General features: G+C 41.1%; 1 protein-coding gene and 1 long non-coding RNA gene across 8 annotated transcripts in view; one reads left to right on the top strand and one right to left on the bottom strand.

Moving 5' to 3' along the window:
* SYNE2 (spectrin repeat containing nuclear envelope protein 2) overlaps positions 1-18,645 on the bottom strand; it is a 289,942-nt gene extending 271,297 nt beyond the window's left edge. For all 7 annotated transcript variants that reach the window (XM_045822428.1, XM_045822429.1, XM_045822433.1 and 4 more), the window contains exon 1: positions 18,513-18,645. The gene's annotated coding sequence lies outside the window, so the exon portion shown is untranslated. The remainder of the gene's footprint in view (positions 1-18,512) is intronic.
* A 106-nt stretch (positions 18,646-18,751) lies between these two features.
* LOC123808105 lies at positions 18,752-20,123 on the top strand. Its single transcript, XR_006783761.1, has 3 exons — positions 18,752-18,891; positions 19,277-19,443; positions 20,028-20,123. It is a non-coding gene; the product is annotated as an uncharacterized LOC123808105 (long non-coding RNA).
* Positions 20,124-21,682: the final 1,559 nt, after the last annotated feature.

Below are 21,682 nucleotides of genomic sequence, written 5' to 3'. Positions count from 1 at the left end.
AAAGCAGTTATGGCAAATGGGCTCAAAATATTTTCAGCCTCTAAAAATAAACATCTTTCTTTTGGACAACAACCCTAACTTTAAAATTCTAACTATTCCCAAGACAGAAGAGACAAAATTAATCAGCAATTTGTGAGAGAAGAGAGCTCAGGCAGGTTATAGAAATTCTGCCAGGAATCCCTTGGCCTGTCCTCCACCTGTAATTTCCAGCAAATTACAGTATTTTGTTAGCTCTCAACAACAAAGGAGGCCTAGGGGGCAGGGAGGGTGGGAGAACAGCAGTGGAGAGGTGGAGGGCGGGACTGCAGGGCGGTCACTGAGGGATCTGTTCTAATGGGGGAGGGGATGGGGACTGGAGGTGATGCTCCAGCAAAAGGCAACCTCTAGTACTAAAGTATTTTTAAATATTTATGCCCTTTTGTACAACAAAAAAAGTTTTAAACTCATAGGCACAGGGTGGTATTTGTGGGGGGAGGGGGAGGTAGAAAAGGACACGGGGATAAATAGTAATGGAAAAAATACAATAAAAAATAAAATGAATTTTCACAAGGTAAATTTAAAAATTGAAATGCGCAAAGTTTGGATGCTCTGAAGGATGGCTATCTAGTAGATGAAAGTCATTTGCAAGTAAAAAGAAAGAAGGAAGCAAATAAGCCAGGAAAGCAGAATGAATAGGAAGATTACACTTTCCAAGTCAAGGAAAGATTTAACTGTCCTAATCCTGGTGCTTAAAGTCCTTGAAAGAATGACCTGCCAGAAAGAGACACAAGTAGCCAACAAAAGAACAAACAGCCTAACATGTATCTCTGTCAAGTCACTGTTCACTGGAGGGAAAAAGTGGGGAAGAGCCGAATCATGAACAACCCAGATAGCTTACATAAAGTTGTGGAAAGGAACTTCCTGAGCAATGGCCTGAGTCCTCCCAGTCCCTTTACAGTTTCCGTTCTATTCTGTGGCCCACCCACAGCTCACTGAGGAAGCAAGGGTGCCATCTGTTATCCAGCTTGATTTGGTGAAGGTAAAAAAAAATGAGGATTTTATAATTTTCTACACAGGCTTTCCTCCCACATTTTAGAGTACAATGAAGTCAACCTCTTCACCTGCATAACCATGTAAATATGGGAAAATTAAATCAGTCTTTTTTTTTAATATTTATTAAATGCTTTGGGGTTTTTTTTTAGATTTTATTTATTTATTTTTAGAGAGGGAAGGAAGAAAGAGAGAGAAACATCAATGTGCGGTTGCTGAGGGCCATGGCCTGCAACCCAGGCATGTGCCCTGAATGGGAATAAAACCTGCAATGCTTTGGTTCGCAGCCTGTGCTCAATCCACTGAGCTACACCCGCCAGGGCTAAATCAGTCTCTACAATCAGGAAGGTAAAGACTGTCAAATCCATTCACATCTATAGTCACAGGCATATGAACACTCAGACAATTCCACTAGTGTATTTCACATCAGTCAGATCAGAGGATATTGAAAGTCCCTTTTCAAATGTGAACAGATATATGTAGCTCCAATAATATTGAAAGGGGAAAGCTACAATAGGTTTTATGTGGCTTTTTAAGTACACATATTAATGAATACTTGTTTATTAAACAATAGTTTCCAAGCCAACACAGAAATAATATACTTAAAAATCAATTTTTAAAAAAAGACAAACAACCTCTGGATAGGAAAATAAGCAAAAGATATGAACAGGTGAGTCCTAGAAGGGAACATTAAAAAAGACACACCAAATATCCATAAATACATGAATGGATAAACTAACTGTAGCACGGTCACACGATAAAATATTAAATAATGAAAATGAATGAATCTGACCTGGCTGGGTAGCTCAGTCAGTCACAGCATCATCCCCAACATGCCAAGATTATAGGTCCGATCCCCAGCCAGGACACACACAAGAAGCAACCAATAAACAACATCTCTGTCTCTCTCTCTCTCTCTCTCTCTCTCTCTCTCTCGTCAATAAATTAAAAAAATCAAGAAAATGAATGAATCAGAATTATATATAGCAATACGATGCATTTCACAAATACAAAATTGAAGGAAAAAAAGCAACTTGCCGAAGAATGATTACAAAATGATGTGAATTATATACAACCTTTAAAATATTGCTAAGACCCATGCTGTCTGGATCCGGTGTTCATGGTCAGTATCCATTATGTGTGGCGCTATCAGTTGCCCAAAGACTTTGAAAATCACCCTTAACATTCATACTAAACAAAATTGTAAAGAAATGCCTGAGAATGATGAACACTAAATTAATCAGCTATCTCTAAAGAGGAAGAAAGGGTCACATCATGTTACAAATATTTTATTGGGTTTTTTAAATTTTTATTTTGATTTTAGAGAGAGGGAAAGGGAGGGAGAATGTGGGAGAGAGAAACATCAATTGGTTGCCTCTGATGAGCACCCCAACCTGGGACCAAACCCACAATCTAGGCACATGCCCCAGCCAGGAATTGAACCAGTAACTTTAGGTTTGCGGGAGGACATTAAACCAACTGAGCCACACTTGCCAGGGTGAAATGTTTTGTTTCTTTTTCTTTCTTTTGTAAATATATTTTGTTGATTATGCTATTACAGTTGTCCCACTTTTTTCTCCCCCTTATTCCCCTCCTCCCTGCACCTCCACCTCCTACCAGCATCACCCCCTACTTAGTTCATGCCCATGGGTCACACATATACATTCTTTGGTGTTCCCATCCCCTATACTATTCTTAACCTCCCCCTGTCTATTTTGTACCTACCATTTATGCTTCTTACTCTCTGTACATTTTCCCCCATTCTCCCCTCTCCCCCTCCCTGCTGATAACCCTCCATGTGATCTCCATTTCTGTGATTCTGTTCCTGTCCTAGTTGTTTGCTTAGTTTGGTTTGGTTTGGTTTGGTTTGGTTTGGTTTTAGGTTCAGTTGTTGATAGTTGTGAGTTTATTTCATTTTACTGGTCATATTTTTAAATATATTTTATTGATTATGCTATTACAGTTGTCTGATTCCCCCCTTCACTCCCCTCCACCCTGTACACCCTCTCCCACCCACATTCCCCCCCTTTAGTTCATGTTCATGTGTCATAAGTTCTTCAGCTTCTACATTTCCCATACTGCTCTTGCCCTCCCCATCTATTTTCTATTTACCATCTATGCTACTTATTCTCTGTACCTTTTACCCCTCTCTTCTTCTCTCACTCACTTGTTGCTAACCCTCCATGTGATCTCCATTTTTGTGGTTCTGTTCCTGTTCTTTGCTTGTTCTAAGTTGTTTGCTTAGTTTCTTTTGGTTTTGCTTTAGGTGTGGTTGTTAATAATTGTGAGTTTGCTGTCATTTTACTATACATGTTTTTTTTAATCTTCTTTTTCTTAGATAAGTCCCTTTAACATTTCATAAAATAAGGGCTTGGTGATGATGAACTCCTTTAACTTGACCTTATCTGAAAAGCACTTTATCTGCCCTTCCATTCTAAATGAAAGCTTTGCTGGATAGAGTAATCTTGGATGTAGGTCCTTGTCTTTCATGACTTGGAATACTTCTTTCCAGCCCCTTCTTGCCTGTAAGGTCTCTTTTGAGAAATCAGCTGACAGTCTGATGGGAACTCCTTTGTAGGTAACTGTCTCTTTATCTCTTGCTGCTTCTAGGATTCTCTCCTTCATTTTTACCTTGGCTAATGTAATTATGATGTGCCTTGGTGTGTTCCTCCTTGGGTCCAACTTCTTTGGGATGCTCTGAGCTTCCTGGACTTCCTGGAAGTCTATTTCCTTTGCCAGATTGGGGAAGTTCTCCTTTATTATTTGTTCAAATAACTTTTCCACATGTTGCTTTTCCTCTTCCCCTTCTGGTACTCCTATAATTCAGATGTTGGAATGTTTAAAGATGTCCTGGAGGTTCCTAAGCCTCTCATTTTTTAAAATTCTTATGTGCTCATTCTTTTCTATATGGTTGTGTCTTCCTTCTTTCTGGTCTACTCTATTGATGTGAGACCCAGTTTCCTTCCCATCACTGTTGGTTCCCTGTGTATTTTTCTTCATTTCATTTATTGTAGCCTGCATTTGTTCATCTAATTTGCGACCAAAATCAACCAATTCTGTGAGCTTCCTGATCACCAGTGTTTTAAACTATGCATCTGATAGGTTGGCTATCTCTCAGTCACTTAAGAAGATGAGTTCTGGGGCTTTTATTTGGTCTTCTGTTTGACCCATCTCTCTCTCTCTCTCTTTTTTTTTTTTTTTTTGGTCTGGTCGCGCCTGTCACGGTGAGGGGTGGAGCCTTAGGTGTTCACCAGGGCTGGGCACCCCAGTCACTGGGTTGTGATGTTGTGGGTGGGGGTGGGGTTGAGAGGGAGCAATGGCACTTGCTCCGTTCTCCTTGGGACCTCAGTCCCTTCTGCTGCTTCCCCCAAGCAAACTGGTCCCCTCTGGTGCCAATTCCCGTGTGGGTGGGCTTATGCATGCTGTGGGACCGTCCAAAAACCTCTCCTGTGAGGCTGGGTGTCTCTCTGTGTGCCTCAACTTCCACAGGTGTCCTCAATCAGTGTCCCGAGGCTCTATTTCTCAGCGCTGGGATCCTGGGTTGCATGCAGTGCTTTGCTTCACATTCGCCACCTCACTGGGACTGCCAGTTGCCACCCCTCGGCCGGGGTCTGCCAGCTGCCAGTTGCGCGCTCAGGGTCTGCCCACTTTGGTCTTGCACACCTCAGATGCCTTACTCGCCCCTGAAGGCCTTACGCGCCGGTCCCAAAGGTCTCTGCTCTCTGCGCCCCGACTGGTGCCCAGGTGCCCAACTCCACCCCTCCTACCAGTCTGGATGAACAGGTCAATTTCAACTTCTTGGTTGTCCAACTTCCATTCAGATCAATTTTCTGTCAGTTCTGGTTGTTATTCTGTTTCTAAATTGTTGTTGTTCCTATCTTGGGTGTGCGAGGAGGCACAGTGCATCCACCTATGCCTCCATCTTGGGTGGAAGTTCTGGTCATATTTTTTTAAAGATTTTATTTATTTTTAGAGATAGGGGAAGGAAATGAGAAAGAGAGGGAGAAAATCATCAGTGTGTGGTTGCCTCTCACATACCCCTTGCTGGGGACCTGGCCTGCAACCCAGGCATGTGCCCTGACTGGGAATCAAACCATGACCCTTTGGTTCTTAGACCGGCACTCAATCCACTGATTACTGTTCATATTTTTTTATCATCTTCTATTTCTTAGAAAAGTCCCTTTAACATTTCATATAATAAGGACTTGGGGATGATGAACTCCTTTAACTTGACCTTATGTGGGAAGCACTTTATCTGTCCTTCCATTCTAAATGATAGCTTTGCTGGATAGACTAATTTTAGATATGACCTTGGATCTGTGAATTAAGATGGTTTAGGCATCATTCAGTCTCAAATCCTGAACTGAATTCAACATGATGCATGTTGAACTCTGGGCTCTAATAACTACCCACCACTACTGCCACTGTACAAGGTGTAACTCATCCGTGAGCCCAGACTCACTGGCTCACTGTGGATAGCACAGGCACATTTTTAAAGTTACCCCAGAAACGGTCTTTAATCCCATCAACCTCTCTCCCTTGTGATGATGGTAGACCTTTGAGAGTCAGCTTGTTAGGTTTAAGCCAGAGGATCAATGGATATCATAAAAAGTGGGCAGTTTAATTGATCCAAGACAGAACATACTTGTTTTCGTTGTGCTTACAGGTTATTTTATATAGTCATGATGCTCCTGAGGTGGGGAACCTTGAGACCAGTAACATTAGTGATTTATCCAAGAGAATAAAACTGCCTGGGACAGATCCAGGATTAGAATTTATAATTGGGCCCTGGCTGGTGTGGCTCAGTGGATTGAGCACCCGCCTACGGACTGAAAGGTTGCAGGTTCTATTCCTGGTCAGGGCACATGCCTGGGTTGAAGGCCAGGTCCCCCGCTGGGAGAGTGCGAGAGGCCCCATCAATGTTTCTCTCACACATTGATGTTTCTCTCAGTCCTTTCCCCTCTAAAATAAATAAAATCTTTTAAAAAAAATTATAACTGGGCCCTGGCTGGTGTAGCTCATTGGATTGAGCATGGGCCTGTGAACCAAGGGGTCGCTGGTTCGGTTCCCAATCAGGGCACATGCCTGGGTTGCAGGCTGGGTCCCTAGTGGGGGCCATGTGAGAGGCAACCGCACACTGATGTTTCTCTCTGTTTCTCCCTCCCTTCCCCTCTCAAATAAATAAATAGATAAAATCTTTTTAAAAAAATTTATAACTGGTATCTTATGATAACTGAACTTATTCAACTTTTGATCTCTCCTATTAGTAACCATTGCTTCTTACACCCTGAAGAACTCATCTTAAAAAGTCCTGTTCTATTCCCTGCAATGCAACTTTATTTAATCATTGACCAAGAATTGCACAGCGTACAAAGCAAATAAACTAGCAAACCCTTAGATCACTCAGTAAATCATTGTAGATTTTAATCTGTAAATCACAGATCTGATACACAAAATTTAGTTTTAAAATGTGCTATGATTTAAAATAAAAAAATTAAATTATAATAACTACGTGTGGTATCCGATGGACACTAGACTTATCATGGTGATCTCTTCATACGTCATATAAATGTCTGATCACTACGTTGTACACCTGAGACTAATATAATATTGTATAGCAACTGTAACTGAAAACTAAATTTTAAAAAATAAAAGCATAAATAAAAATGTAAAAATAAAATAAAATTAAAAAGTAAATGACATATCCTCTAACCACTCAGATTATGGTTTTCATACGATAAGTTTAAGGAAATTGTTCTAAGGGAATTTTTTTTATTCAAATCTCAAAATTAGAGTGCCTTTCTGTCCTTTTTGAGTTTGTGTTTCTCTTTAATTCTTTATTTCCAAAGAACCATCCATTACCGTGCACCTGTATTGATAAACGTTAAGCTCTAACTAAATGCTTACCACCCAGTCTTCCCTAACCATTAAATTAAATCTTAGCATTCTGACTGGTAAGTGGGGAAGTAGATGGTGAGGTTGGCGGGGGCGGGGTTGGGGGGGGACAGATGAAAAATTAATTGTTGTGTAATTTGGAAGCTGTTTTTTTCTAGGGTGCCACTCAGCAGTGCAACTCTTTAACAAACACTAACTGTTAAAAAGTTGCTAAATCAAGCTATGGAAATAGAGGGTGTCTCCAAAAAACAGATTTGATTTCTGAAACAGCAAAACTCTGTGAAATCATCCCCTCCCCTAGGCTTCCCTAGTGACTTGCTAGAGAGTTTGTAAACTAGTTTGCATTGCATTTCTAAAGATGGCATAAGTTCCTCACTTGAAGAGAAACAACCAGAATTATTTGTTTCTGAGTTTTCCCTAAAGATACATATTTGCCAATTCTGTGGGTACAAGTTTGAGATCTGATACAAGATCACATCACCTCAGGGAAAGAACAGAACAGAATGCACTTCTGTATATACTAAGTTATCTCTGTTGTTACAACATGTCTAGTGACTCCATTAGAAATTTCTCTGGATTTTTAAAAAGATTTTATTTACTTATTTTGGGGCAGAGGAGAAGGAGGGAGAAAGCGAGGGAGAGGAACATTGATGTTGGAGAGACTCATCATGCCCGCTACTGGGGACCTGGCCTGCAACCCAGGCATGTGTCCTGACTGGGAATCAAACCAGTGACATCTGGTTTGCAGGACAAACCAACGACATCTGGTTTGCAGTGGCTCAACCCACTAAGCCACATTAGTCAGGGTTTGTCTGGATTGAAAATATTTATATTTCTGTCTACTCCTGAGATTCAATCTATCTTCTGGTTCATTAAAATAGTTAAAAATTATGTACCTTCCTGTGAAGATAGACTTCCAAAAACAAGACTAATCCTTCTGACCACTTAACCTCCAATAATTCAGATTACAAGATTCTTAAATTTTGTCTTTGTGGGATTTCAGACTACAATTTTGAGATTTCTAAGAAACATTTTTCCCTTCTCTCAAAGCTTTCCTCCTAGAAATATCCATTTACCTGTCCCCAGCCCCAAAACACAAAATAACATAAAACCCTGAAAAAGAAACACAATCTAAATTGATTTCTCCCCATCAGTATACAATTAGAACACTGCCCCTACAATGTCTTACACATGCCATATTTTCCTGAAAAAAAAAAAAAAAGCAGAACCACTGAAGGATCTCGAGAAGTAGAGCCACTAAGACAAAACAAAATCCCATGTAAAACTTTAGTTGAAACTCTTCCAACTTATTTTGTTACAAAGCAAACCGACTAGATTTGTAGCTGATTAAAAAACATTACCTCAATATTTGCACATTCCATCTGACAATATACAGTGCCATAAAAGTGAAATTATCAGTGACGTCTCCTTGTCTTAACCTGAAAGTAGTAACAGGTAAATTCTCCAAATCCGTAGGTTCTCTATTTGATAATAATGATAAAACAGTAACAAGAAGAGTTAATATTTATTTAGTACTTCATTTGTGCCACATATTTTACATGTTGCATCTCTTTAATCCTTATAAGTCTATAAGATAGACATTATCTACCCCATTCAGGGAAACACAGAAGTTACATTTAACTTGCCCAAGACCAAGCTGCAGGTTACTGGCAAGACCTGCTTGGACTGAAGAATGCAGGCTCCACACTCCATGTCATTAAAAGAAACTTCCCACCGGGAAGATCTGACTGATCTACTCACATATCCCACGATTCTACTGAGAAATTTACCACAGCACACGTCATATCATCACTCAACACAGGAAGTAATTAACACTAATACAGTGACCAAACTAAAATGGGCCTATGTTAATTTAAATTCTCTTTTTTTCCTCTGGAAAAAAAATCAGATGAAACCTGCTTTTTGCTCACTGTTGAAATGGCAGTTAACTGGTAAACTTGTGTAATAAATTAACTAACAAAACTGGTTTAACAACACAGAAGACGCTCAAGGTCTCTGCATTCTAACCCTAGGTATGTCACTGATTTGAAAGGTGATCAAGAGCACTTAAATGGAATTACATTTAATGTTTACAGGACTTTCAGAACACAGTCTAAAAGAACTCCTATTTATGAAGCCTCAGTAATGTACCCTGATACCAAATGCCTAGGTAAAAAGGAAAAAGCACAAGCCCAACCACTTTGCATAATTACTGCTTTGCCCAGGCTTCAAGTGTTCATAAACATTCAAACAGGATAAACACAACCATCCACAGTGTTTTTTCTCTAGGGACAGAGACTGCAGAAATGGGAAGTGAAAATAATATGAGGGGCTTTTGCTTTTTAAACATGTATATGGTTGTGTGTGTGTTGTTGAACTTTTGTAATAATAAAAATAAACTTTTAAGAAATGCTCATAGTCTTCCAGATTTAATATCTGTACCCACAAGCCTGACCTCAGATTCCACGTCTCGTCATCTAACGAAGGGGTTAATGTTAAGGAGAAAAGCATTCACTCTGCCCCTCTCATCCTCCTCAATTCAATTCAAACAAGGCTCATTTGATAAAGTTTTTACCAACTCCTATCCAAATACTTCCATTTCATTAAAAGCAAGAGAAAAGAAATCTCGAAGGACTTTACCCTTCAAGCAGCACTAAAAGGAAAGTAATATTGGAACTGGAGACTGAATATGAAGCTCCCTTGACATTCCTCAGGCACCAAATTCGAATCACCCAGTTAGAGGGACAGTCTGTCTCTCCTCACAGTGAAGACTGCAGTGGCAGCCTGGATGTGGAAACTGATGAAAAAATGCCAGCGAGAAGCCTGCTGCCTTCAGTGCTCACTCATTCATTCTTTCTAGCCCTGGCTCTCCTCTCACTTGCAAAGAGCTTGAAGAGAAAGATAAAAGTGAGAAGTGCTTTGAAATTAAGGTAGATATTTAAATAATGTCAGACCTCTGATCAGTCTCTATTTCTCCGTTCATAAAAATACTATTTGCTTCCAATAATGATTTGTGAAGAAACTCAGCATAAACCTTGAGACATAGCAGGTGCACAACAAACGTGAGCTTCCTTCTTTCAGAACTCCGTTTCCAATGGCCAGCCACATGTCCACTGATCTTTGAGCTCAAAGAACCAGTCAGCCCACCCCACTGCCAGACCATCACTCTCTCCCACCCTTTCTCCCTCTCTCAACTAATGGCACCAAGTTAAGAATTCTCTCTCCCACCACCTTTTAATGCCCTCTGACTCCATTCTCATCACTCACCTGGATTTCTGAAAACACTCTTGTATTTGAATTCCCTGATTCTCCAATACATCTTTCAGAACATTATCATGAAACAGAGCTCACACTGAGCACCTGCTGTGGTGCCCCAGTGACAAGAAGGAGGGAGTCCAAATACTTTTGTGTGCAAAACTCCCCAAGATTTAACCACAAAGCCTGCACTTCTGTTGGCGCTTTCATTTGGTATCATACAGGAATGGCTCATTTACAAGGCTATCTGCCCCAGTTCCTGAAGAACAGGGACCCCATCTGGTTGATTTCTGATCACCCCTAAATACCCATCACTTAGCCCCTTGTTCCCCAAACCCGAATTGAATGTAATAACTAGCAATTATTCCTCTATTCTACAGTGTTCACCTGTAGGTACTGCACTGTCTGTCTGTTATCTGTACTTATCTCAGCAATACTCATAACACTGCTATAAGGTAGGTCGTTTTTTGGCCTCTGTTTCAACAGATGAGGAAACTCAGTCTGATCGTGATTTGCCCAAGTGATACAGCAAGTATACGGTAAAGCCAGAATTGGAACCAAGCCCAGTCTGACTTCAGAAGCAAGTTCTTAACCATTACACTATACCACACACATTTCTAAAATTCACTTGTTCCTTTTAATGCTGATACTCATGGGAGTATTACTCAAGATCAAGGACCCAGTAAATTATATTCTCCTGTCAGCCCATGGAAGCCATTCTCGCTCCTCTCCAGGCCATGGGCATAAACAAGCAGGTCCACAGACTCACTTCCAGACTCACTTATTTTTCTCCTTCTTACCCCACCCCCACCCCTCTGAAAAACAGACAAGAAGCAAAATGATCTGCAATGAAATCTTTCCCTTTTGTGTTACACACATTAAGTTTACAAGGTTTAACAGGCACATAGAACCTGAAAGAATATGTTGGATCATTTGAAAACATACTTCCCTGCTCAAACCTGACGTCAGCAGCGGTTGCTAGGAAAACACAAAGCCAACTGCAAGACAACACGATGACTCAGAAAGGAGTGAGTGCACCTCTGAGTTTCAGAAGCCATCACCAACAGAGTCTTGTAATCAAAGCATCAACCCGTGGTTAGAAGCATTTGGGAGTTTCCTTTCATTAGGCTCAGAAGGTAATCTAGTCAGTCCTGGACCAAGCACTATTTATAAAATTAATTGTTACCCAACTGGGTTGCATGCAGCTTGCTACAATAAAAAAAAAATGCAAAGACTACAAAGGTAACAGACTTTCTTTGAAACACAGGTCCATTAACAGAGAAATAATCCTTTGTGTCATCAAATGTGGGACTACAAAGGATATTCAAACAACAGAATGCTAGTAACCTTTTTTTTAACATACAAGTGCGAATAATAAAACATACCTTTAACTCTTTTATAAGCAGAATTTATAATAGTCATTCCTCTTTAAAAAGTTTTTTTCTGAATATCTACCTCAAATTTTTTAACCAAAAGCTCTAGCATGCCTCAGTCTAGCAATCTCGTCATGCACGGCTATAACCTATCATGGTACTAATAGCTAAGATGCATTTGAGTTGTGGGCTGTTGTTGTTGTTTTGGAGGCATGGGGACAGTCTTGAACAGCTTCATTTTTTTTATTTTTCAATTACAGTTGACATTCAATATTATATTAGTTTCAGGTAAACAGCATACTGGTTAGACATTTATATAATTTACAGAGTGATCCCCGCCGTAAGACTGTCCCCACCTGGCACCGTACACACATAGTTATTACAGAATTACTGACTGTAGTCCCCACGCTGTACTTTGCATCCCTCTGACTATTTAACAACGGCCAATTTGTACTTCCTAATCCCTTCACCTTCTCAGCCCCCAACCCCTCTGCAAACATCAGTTTATCTCTGAGTTGGTTTCTGCTTTGTTTAGTTTTTCAGATTCCACACATAAGTAAAATCATATAGTATTTATCTTTCTCTGACTTATTTCAGCTTTCCTTCTTTCATTACAATGCACATAAGGTAAAACTCACTTTTAAGTAATTAGCATTTTTAAAATTATAATTAGCTAACATCTACTGTATGACCCATTAATTAATGTGTCAGACTATCACAGCCAAAAATGAGCTTTTCAGTCATGATACAATCGTTTCTTCCTCAGGATATCATAACCTGTGCCCCACAGCCAGAGTGGGAGAAAATGGGTAGTCCGTCTGTGCAAATTAACTCTGACCCCTCCCTCTGAACAAGAACTCTCTGATAGCCTGGCTCTAACGAATCTCTAACCTTGATGAAAAGAATATGTGCAGAACATTGACCAAGATGAGTAGATTTTTAAAAAAGATGTATTGTTCCTCCCTAAATGTTGATTACCTTTTCTCTCTACATGAGGCAACATAACAGCTGAAATGAGTAATGGGAATTTTTAATGTATGATTATAGTGTAAATTTTTAATGTTAAAATTTGCCTAGAAAACTGCAAAACCTTCTTATAACATCTCCCTTCCCAAAAACCTGCCTTTCGAATTTAAGTTTCTCCTTCTGACACAATATTTCAATTTTGTCAGTGTATGGGTGTATATTTTCTTACTATTCTGGAACATTATCTATAAGTATAATGTATATATTGCTATTATAATGATGGTACATATAATATTTTGGTAAAATGTTTTCACTCTTATAGCTAGTATATTTATTTTTAATGAATTTGATGTTAATAGATAACATATACAAAAGTCCAATTACTGTTTTGTTTTACTCATCTTTTGTGTAAATAAACTCCAGATAAACTTTTATAATTTATTGTATAACCATGAAAAAGCTATACATGATTCACTTTCAAATTCATCTCTAGCACCTTAATAGCTCAAATCATTTAAAATCTCATCATTGATGAATGAAATGAAATGATATGTGGAATTTACTTCAAAATAACCCAGCGTGCAGGGATAGGTGAGGGTGCAGGTAAAACCAGATCATCAGAACTTGATACTAATTGATTCTGGGTAATGTTTACATGGAGCTCATTTCACTATTATTTCTGCTTTTGAATATATTTGAAATTTTTCATAATAAAATTTTTAAAAATCTAATTTACTACTTCTCCAGTGTCAGGCACAACTGTACCAATTTCTGTTTTACCCACTTCACAATTAATGTTTTACGTGACATTTCATTGGTGCCAACATGGCTCTTGTAAAATACTGAGGAAGAGAGTAAACGGAGTCACTATGGTCAAGCTGCTAAGTTATTAAAACCAAGTAGGCTGAGGTATGAGGAACTGATTCTATTTTGGCATTAACTAGCCTGGGAACTTCAACTTTTGAACTTCCCAGTCCTGCATCCATGCCTGAATATACATCAAACCTGCAGATAACCCTCTGGGCAGCAGCCGAAAGACTAAGGAAAGAATGTTCGTGTATCTAGACCCTCTGACACCCACTGTCCAAACTATTTGATATCCACTGTCCAGACCAGCCATCATCTAGAGAGAGGTGCCATCTTGGACCAATCCAGAGGCTACGAATGCATGACTGATTCTTCTCACAGGTGTGCTTGTTACTATAAGAACTCTCAGCTTTTCTTTCTTCTTCAGAACACATCTGGATTTTTGCCTAGTTGTGTTTATGGTGTGCAAACCCTAAGACCTTTAAATAAATCTCCATCATTTACTTCTAGCCAAAGCCTCTAGACTCTTTTTGAATCTGTTCCACAGTATAATGGGGGATATAGCACATTTATCTACAGCCATAGATTGCAGAGTTAGGAGAAGAGCTCAGAAATCATCTAATCCTCTACGCTGGTATTTCACAGTCTTGTGTGTGCATTAGAATCCCTTGGAAAGCTTGCTAAACACAGGTTGCCGGACGTCACCCTCAAGGTTTCTGATTCAGTGGGTTGACACTGCTGGTCCTCAGACTGCACGTGGAGAGCCTCTGCTCTAAGCGTACACCCATTGCCCTGTTCAAGTCTCCACTGCAGTGACCACCAATGACCACAGTGGAGTGAACATCCCTCTGCTTGTGGGCCTTTCTCTTCCTAGACAGCAGGCTTTCTGAAGCCAAGGGACATAAATTTGCATCGATGTGCCAGAGCCCAAACTCAGTAACTATTTACGAAATAAATTAATTTATTGAATGAATGGAGGCTTTTTTACTCATTTATAGTTGAATATTTGTCAGTATACTATCATTCAGAATAGACGTACTACACACTCAGGTGGACAGCAGCTACTCACTGAGGACAAACAGCAAGCACCGGCAGTACCTAAAGGGAGACAGAAGTCAGCTGGAACCAGAGTAACAAGAAGGCAAATTGTAAAGATCCTAGAACTGCATCGCAGGCCACAGTTCTCAATCAATGAACACTAACAAGCAGCAGCTTGAGGCTCACTCTTATCAAATGTGTTACTTTGACTTGAAGAGCTATAACTGAGTGCTTTTCATCTCAGCCACCATCAAAAGAAAGAAATGCTTTCAAACTTATCTTTCAAAGTTTCTCAGGGTCTGGAAAATGTCAGCACAGGCAGGCCGATTCCTTCTCCCAATCCACCTTCCCCCTCCTAACGCGGCTCAGAGGAAAGATGAGAAGCACAGCACACTCAGCAGTGCCTGTCTGAAGTTCTCCAAGCCCAGGTGGACTGAGTGCTGTGCTGCCATACAGGATCCTGAAGTATCTTCCTAATACAGCAAAGATCTACTCAGAGATAATTCAGTGAATTTTGTGTAAGAAAATAAACTTAAGTTCCAGTTCCTGAATTTCACTACTTCAAGTTTATTCTAACTTTACAAGTATATATGTGTATTTATATTCATACATATGAATGCAATAACCTCAGTATGTGATTTTTTTATTATCATTTAACAACACTAGAATAAAAATATAACCTGTGTAACTGCATGGGTAAATATATGGCTCTATTACTTAGATCTCCTTAAAAAATAATGGACTGCTCAAACAGAAATAATAATGTAGTGTGGTGTTTATAACAGACAGAAACCAAGATATATGACAATAGCACAAAGGTCAAAAGAAGAGAAATTGAAATACACTATTACAAGGTTTTCATACTACTTGAAATGATACAATGCACTTGAAGGTAAACTGGGATAAGTTAAATATACACTACAAACCCTAAAGCAACCACTAAAATAACAAAATAGGGAAAACCTAATAAGCCAAAAGAGATAAAATAGATAAAAATCATTCCATAAATTCAAACAAAGAAAGAAAAAAGAGGACAAAAGAAACCAAGAACAGATAAGAAAAACAGAATACATTTATACCTATCAATAATCATTATAAATGGTCTAAACATGCAAATTAAAAGGCAGAGATTGTCAAACTGGATAAAAAAGCAATACCCTTCAAGGAAGTGGAGCATAATTCTCTACTCCTTACATGGGAGCTGCACAGTGACTTCCCTCCCACAAAGTACGGTACAGAAGGGAGAGAAAAGAGTAACTTGACAGTGGAAAAACCTGACAACTGCTCCGGCAGCCAGGTGATCAAAGTCAACATAGCAGTAAGTCCTGTTGATGTGATGATATTCCTTTGACATGGTGTAATTAGAGTACACATTCTTTTCAGGTGCATGAAACACCAAAATAAATTATCCTCTGGGCAACAAAATAATTCTCAGTAAATGTGAAAGGATTCAAGCCACACAAAGTATGCTCTTTCACACAAATGGATTTATATTAGAAATCCATAACTGAAAGATCTCTGGAAAATCTACAAGTATTTGGAAACTAAGTAATATACTTCTGTGGGGCTAAAGGTCAAAAAATTAAAGAACATTTTAAAATGTTGAAATTAATAAAAGTGAAACCACACCAGATCAAAATTTATGAGATGTCAACAAAGCAGTACTTAGGAGGAAATTTACAAGACTAAACACCTACATCAGAAAAAAGGTCACCAATCAATGACCTAAAGAAATTAGAACAAGAGCAAATTAAACCCAAAGTAGAAGAAAAAAATAAGGATCAGAGTAAAAATCAATCAAATAGAAAAACAATAGAGAGTACCAATGAAACCAATGACTAGTTCATTGAGAAGATCAATCAAGTTGATAAACTTGTAGCCTAGAATTTCCTACCTTGGGAGGCTGAGGAGAACCCTGCGGGGTAAACTCTGGGGGCCACTGTCAGGTCTGGTCTTTCACTTAACAGGAGATGGGAAGCCTCGTCATCTGATTTGCATTTTAAAACCTATGATTGGCTTGGTAATGTTTTTCACTTTCTGCCCATCCACCCACTGGACGAATATAGGAACCACAGCTCTCCTGGACGTCACAATTCCAGCACCAAGCACAATACACAGCAGGCACTCAAATATTTATTCAATGAATGTAAAGCATTTACTGGTACAGAATAAGCATTCCATAAATGGTATTATTTGGCACCTCAGAGCCCAGCACAGGGCTGGCATACGATAAAAGCTTGTTTGAGTAAATGAATGATTTTGTGTAATTGTTGAAAATCTGTTGTATTTAAAACATATGAGTAAGAACAAATGAACCAATCGTTCTCACCCTTTCCCTCACTTATTAAGACATGACTCCATTTCTGACCTTTACATTTAACTTTCACTCAGTTCTCTAAACAGACTGCAATATCCTGCAAACGCAATTAGTACTAATGCACTGACATGCTTGTAAAATGTTTAACTGGGTGGACTTATTCACGTTATTTTTTTTAAAACAATGCACAAGGCGGAGCCCACTCCAACTGGTTTGATTTTTGTTTTCCTTTTCTATTTCATATGTGTATTTTTTAATTTTACTGTATTTTCCATTGCCATTTATCCCCCATTCCCTCTTCCACACCACCCCCCTCAATCACCACACTGTTACAGAATCCCAACAAAGATCATTCACTCAAACATGTGGACAAACAACTAAATTTCCACTTTTTATTTTGACGTATCCAGCGTCTTCACGAAAAACAGAAAAACTAAATCAGGATTAATTACACCTGTTCCCTTTTCCCTTGGTGTGGGTGGGGGCGGGTAAGGCCCTTAGGAGTGAGTCTCAGCAGAGTTTTCCAGAAAGAAAACTCAAGGAGTCACGCATCCAAGTATAAAAACACACCCAATGGTCCATCTCATAAAACGTGGATTCTCTCTCCTAATGTTGACAATGTCTCAATGGCAGCGACCCGCGAGGTAAAGAATTGTCATTCCAACCCTAAACGTGTCGCACAACCACGTAATATCTGCAAGGTGGACTTCGGAGCTATGGAAACTTTTAGAAAGGCATATGAAAGTTGCCTGAAATCAAACAAACTTTTAAAAAGAAAAGATTGATGCAAAAGTGTTGAGCGGCCAGAAAGAACCTGCTCGGTTTGGCTCGGACTTGCTGGTGCTTGTACACAATTGTGCCCGCTGGCAGCTGGCTCAGACGCTCCCTTCCACTAGGGGAGGGACAAATAATAACTTTCAGACATAACAGGCGTCCACAAAGGCAAATGTTACACAGGACTTCTCAATCTCCATCAAATAAGGAGGCTAATGTTCTTTCGAGCAGCACTGGTTCCCCACAAGTTCCCCACCCCCCGCTTTTTCTTTAACAGATGAAAAATAACCTGAGGAGGAGAAGGTGTCACCGTCAGACCCTCGAGGCAATTTCAGACAACAAAGACCCCAAGCAATCAAAATGGAATTATAATCCGAGCCGTCCGAGTGCCTGGCTTCCTGCAAGCCGCGGCTCCCTGAGTGCTCGGGCCCTCGGGTCCCCGCGGGTCCCCGCGCCCTCTGCAGCCCGGGTGCGCCCCCGCCGCCGGTCCTCGGGTCTCGGGCGAGCCTCACACCGCCCACGCTTTGGCAATCTCTGCGCCGCGGCTCTCCGCGCTCCATCTCACGCGGCGTTCAAAATCTTTCCCGCCCAAGCGTGACGCGGGGGACGAAAACAATCAGACCCCGAGCGCTGGGGCCTGGGCCCACAGGGGCGACTGGGGGGGGGGGATCCAGAACGAGCCCCCTGAGGAGCCCCCTACACACCCCCTTCCCAGCCCGGCGGACGGGCGGGCTGGGGCCCGGAGGTGACACAAAGAAGCCAGAGAGACAAACGCCACCCGCTGGCGCTCGCTCCAATCCCTGAGCGCCCCGCCCGCTGACAAGTTTGCGGCGCCCTCCACGCACCCCGCTCTCCCCACCCAGGCAAAGTTTCCCGTGGCCGGACTTGGACCCCGACAACGAGTCGGTACCCGTCTCCGGCGGCCCCCGCCCCCGGCTCCGGGACCTTCCTTCCCTGGCCCCCGCCCCTTCCCCTCCCTCCCACTGTCCCTCCCTCCCCACTCCAGCCCGCTCACTCCGGGGCGCACCCGGGTGCTGGGGCCCCGCCGCCGCGCTCACCCGCTGCTTTCCCCGCGAGGGCGCGGGCTGGGGCCAGCCCGAGCTAGCGCCCCTCTAGCCTTGCTCTCTCGATCGCCCCTTTTGCTCGATCTCCCGCTCGCGTTTTTGGTCCAGCGGAAGGCTCGGGGCACGGCAGGGAGCGCACGGCTCCTAAGCGCACGGAAAGCTGCAAACCACGCCCCGCAGCTTCCCCGCCCGCCGTGGGCCGCCGAGTCCCGCGCTCGCCGCTCGGCGGCTCCTGCCGAGCCCGCCCGCGAACGCCGGGGGCGGAGCAGCCGCCTCCCCCCTCAGGCCCCGCGGCAGCAGAGGGCTGGCAACTTTCTTTCCCTGTTTTGGAACATCAGAGATGGTGTGAGGGAGAGGCTCACTCAGAATGCAGGTTAACGACCCCGGGCGGAAGGGGCGTGGGGATAGGGGGAGTGCCACAAACTAACTCAAGCTTTTCTGGATAACTTAAACGAGAAATTTTTTCCAGTATTCCTGGACTTCTGGGTCTTCTGGGAGGGTAGCGGTGGTAAGAGCAGATCTTGGAATTAGCAACCAGACCTTAATCCTTTGTGGGCCCTTCGTAAAAGGAGGAATTTGGATTAGATTGTTTTAAGGATCTGGATCAGTAATTCCAATAGCATGGTCCAGACTTCAGGGTCACCTGGAGGGAAGGGGAGGCGCTTGTTAACAACATATGGTACGGGGTCCTTCTCCCCAACTGGACGCTGGGGAGTGGGAAAGAGCCTCAAGCTTATGACACGATCTGCAAATTCCAGGTCTGAAATCCAGTGGAAGCAATGCTTGGGAGTAAGTCCTGCAGGTAGCAGTTTAATTTTCCGGCAAATGATTCAGTGCCTTTGGACTCAAGATGACATCACTTGACTTCCACTTACCTATTGTGTTATTCCAGTATTACTAAGGCGCTCAAGGTCCTAGATGAAAGGTATTGTATCAACCCACTGTTGTTACATAGAGAAACAGTGACTTTCAAATATTTCTCACTTAAGTTTGTATTGCAATCAAATTCTTGTAAGTCTAAATTCATGTGTGCTGTACAGCTACAGAATCTTTTTTTATTGATGATCAACAGCTGAATTCTTACCAAAATAGCACACTGCCAGTCTACATGTCATTCTTTGTATTCCAAGATAATCGCCCTGATAGTATCACTTCTTTTCTTTATCAACCTACATTTGCATTATTTATTATTAATGGCCTGGTCCACAGTAAAGGTCTATAAAGCAAGAAGATCCTTCTGGTCCTGAGGTGTCTTTTCATAGGAAAGACCACTTTGCCTGATATAATATATGCATATTGAAGAGCCAGTTTCAAGGAGAAGTTGAGCTCTAGGGTTCATGGAGATGTCTACAAAGCATTGTTCGCTATTTTTCTTCTCTGTTCTATCTATTCTGTTTATTTCCATTTTACATCAGTTGCTTCCTTTACAGTAAATACTTCAAAATCATCAAGGCAATAGTCTCTGGAGAAAATATTTTTAATAGTTTCTTAATTATTGTTCCCTTCTAGGTATCTACGCTACAAGTCCTCAAAGTGAAAGGACTCTTGTTCCGTATTGCATATGGTGCACTTAAAAGAATCCAGAATAAAATGTCTCAAAATGTTTTCAGATGTCCCCAAGCCACGTGGTGTCTCTTGGCCATGTCAATTTGGATATTAAATTAATACCTACTTTTAAATCAGCATATTAGACTAATGGCAGGAGTACTGAAACAGATCCTCCATACTTTGAAGTGAAAATAAAGCTAAGCCAAACAAAGACACACCTGGCTGTTGTGAAACATAACACTGAGCATGTGACGGACGGCTCATGTGCTTACATCCCTGATTGGTAGAGTAAGGGTTGCCATGAAGCCAGCTGTGCCCACATTCTCCCAGCACAGACACAGCCAACAACATAGTATGATGCCATGCTCTGCCTCTCAGCTATCATTTCCATCGGGCCTCTGTATATATAACAAAAGATCTATTTGGCTTGACAGCCCATCTGAGAGACTTTGCCACATCCAATTGTGATTTCTAAAACAAGTTTTGCAAACTGATAAAACTGAAAGCACATCTGAGATGTGGTACACAAGCATGCGGTGGCATGTGGTGACAACTACTGAAGCAGACATTCAATACATACTGCCACACTGTACTGGATAGCACAAAAAACATGGTCTGAAGCATTCAAGTGAGTTGGACATCCTCATGCCATTAAAGGAACTAAATTCTTCACTGATTAGGTTATGCAGCAGCTCCTCTGTCACAGCACGGATTTCTCTGAACTAGAGTTGTTTGTTATGTTCCTGCAACCCTCACAAGAAAGGCAACTAATTTTATTCTGGGAGCAAATTCTACTCTTGTACTTTGATGCCATGTTGCGAAGGATCATGGGATTGCATCAAGGTTTAGCAAGAAAGAATACAAGGTGATTAATAATTGAGTCTCTGCCATAGGCACAGAAGAGGGAATATTAACACTAGTATCATGTACTTATCAACCCTGATGGTAATAGGAGATAATAATATTAAATGATTGGCTGGATGAGTAAGTGAAATTAAAAACACAAAGTAAAAAAAAAGAAAGAGAAAGAGAAAGAATAGAAAAGAACAAAAGAAAGAAAAGGAAAGAGCAACACAAAGTATGTTTACCCAAAGAGACAAGTATAATAATAATAATAATCTGAAGCAAGGTGAGAACATCTTACTACTTGCCTCTATTTTATTAACAATGTTACTACTAGAGACAAAAGGAGATTGCCTTAAAGCTAAGCACTACTTTTGCTACAATATTTTTTACCACACGGAGCACTTTCATAAGCCTGGGATGAAAATAGCTAGCCAGGAAAACAGCTCTGTTCCTTTGTCCAAGAGTCCAATCACACCCTGTAAAGGCCTGAGCTCCTTATCTCAGTCTGGTCTTGTTTCCTGCCAAACCTAGAAACTAACACAAAGAAATGGCTAATTGCTCCCTTGACCAATGTGATCTTTCTACCATTGTCTGATTCACGTAGAAGGTTGGGTCCAACTACGTATAAGAGTGTGCTGCCAATTTACGCAGTAGATGGTCTCCTAAAATACTGAACCATTAGAAGGAGTTTCTGCCAATTTCATTAGAGTCCCACATTCTAGAGTTTGAAAAAAGGTTAAAACAAGTGTCACGATTCAATGAAATCACAT

The sequence above is a fragment of the Phyllostomus hastatus genome, unplaced genomic scaffold, assembly GCF_019186645.2.
Source record: "Phyllostomus hastatus isolate PE091 unplaced genomic scaffold, TTU_PhHast_1.1 phas_scaffold_501, whole genome shotgun sequence".
Taxonomy (NCBI): domain Eukaryota; kingdom Metazoa; phylum Chordata; class Mammalia; order Chiroptera; family Phyllostomidae; genus Phyllostomus; species Phyllostomus hastatus.
This window is presented reverse-complemented; position numbering and strand designations above follow the sequence as displayed.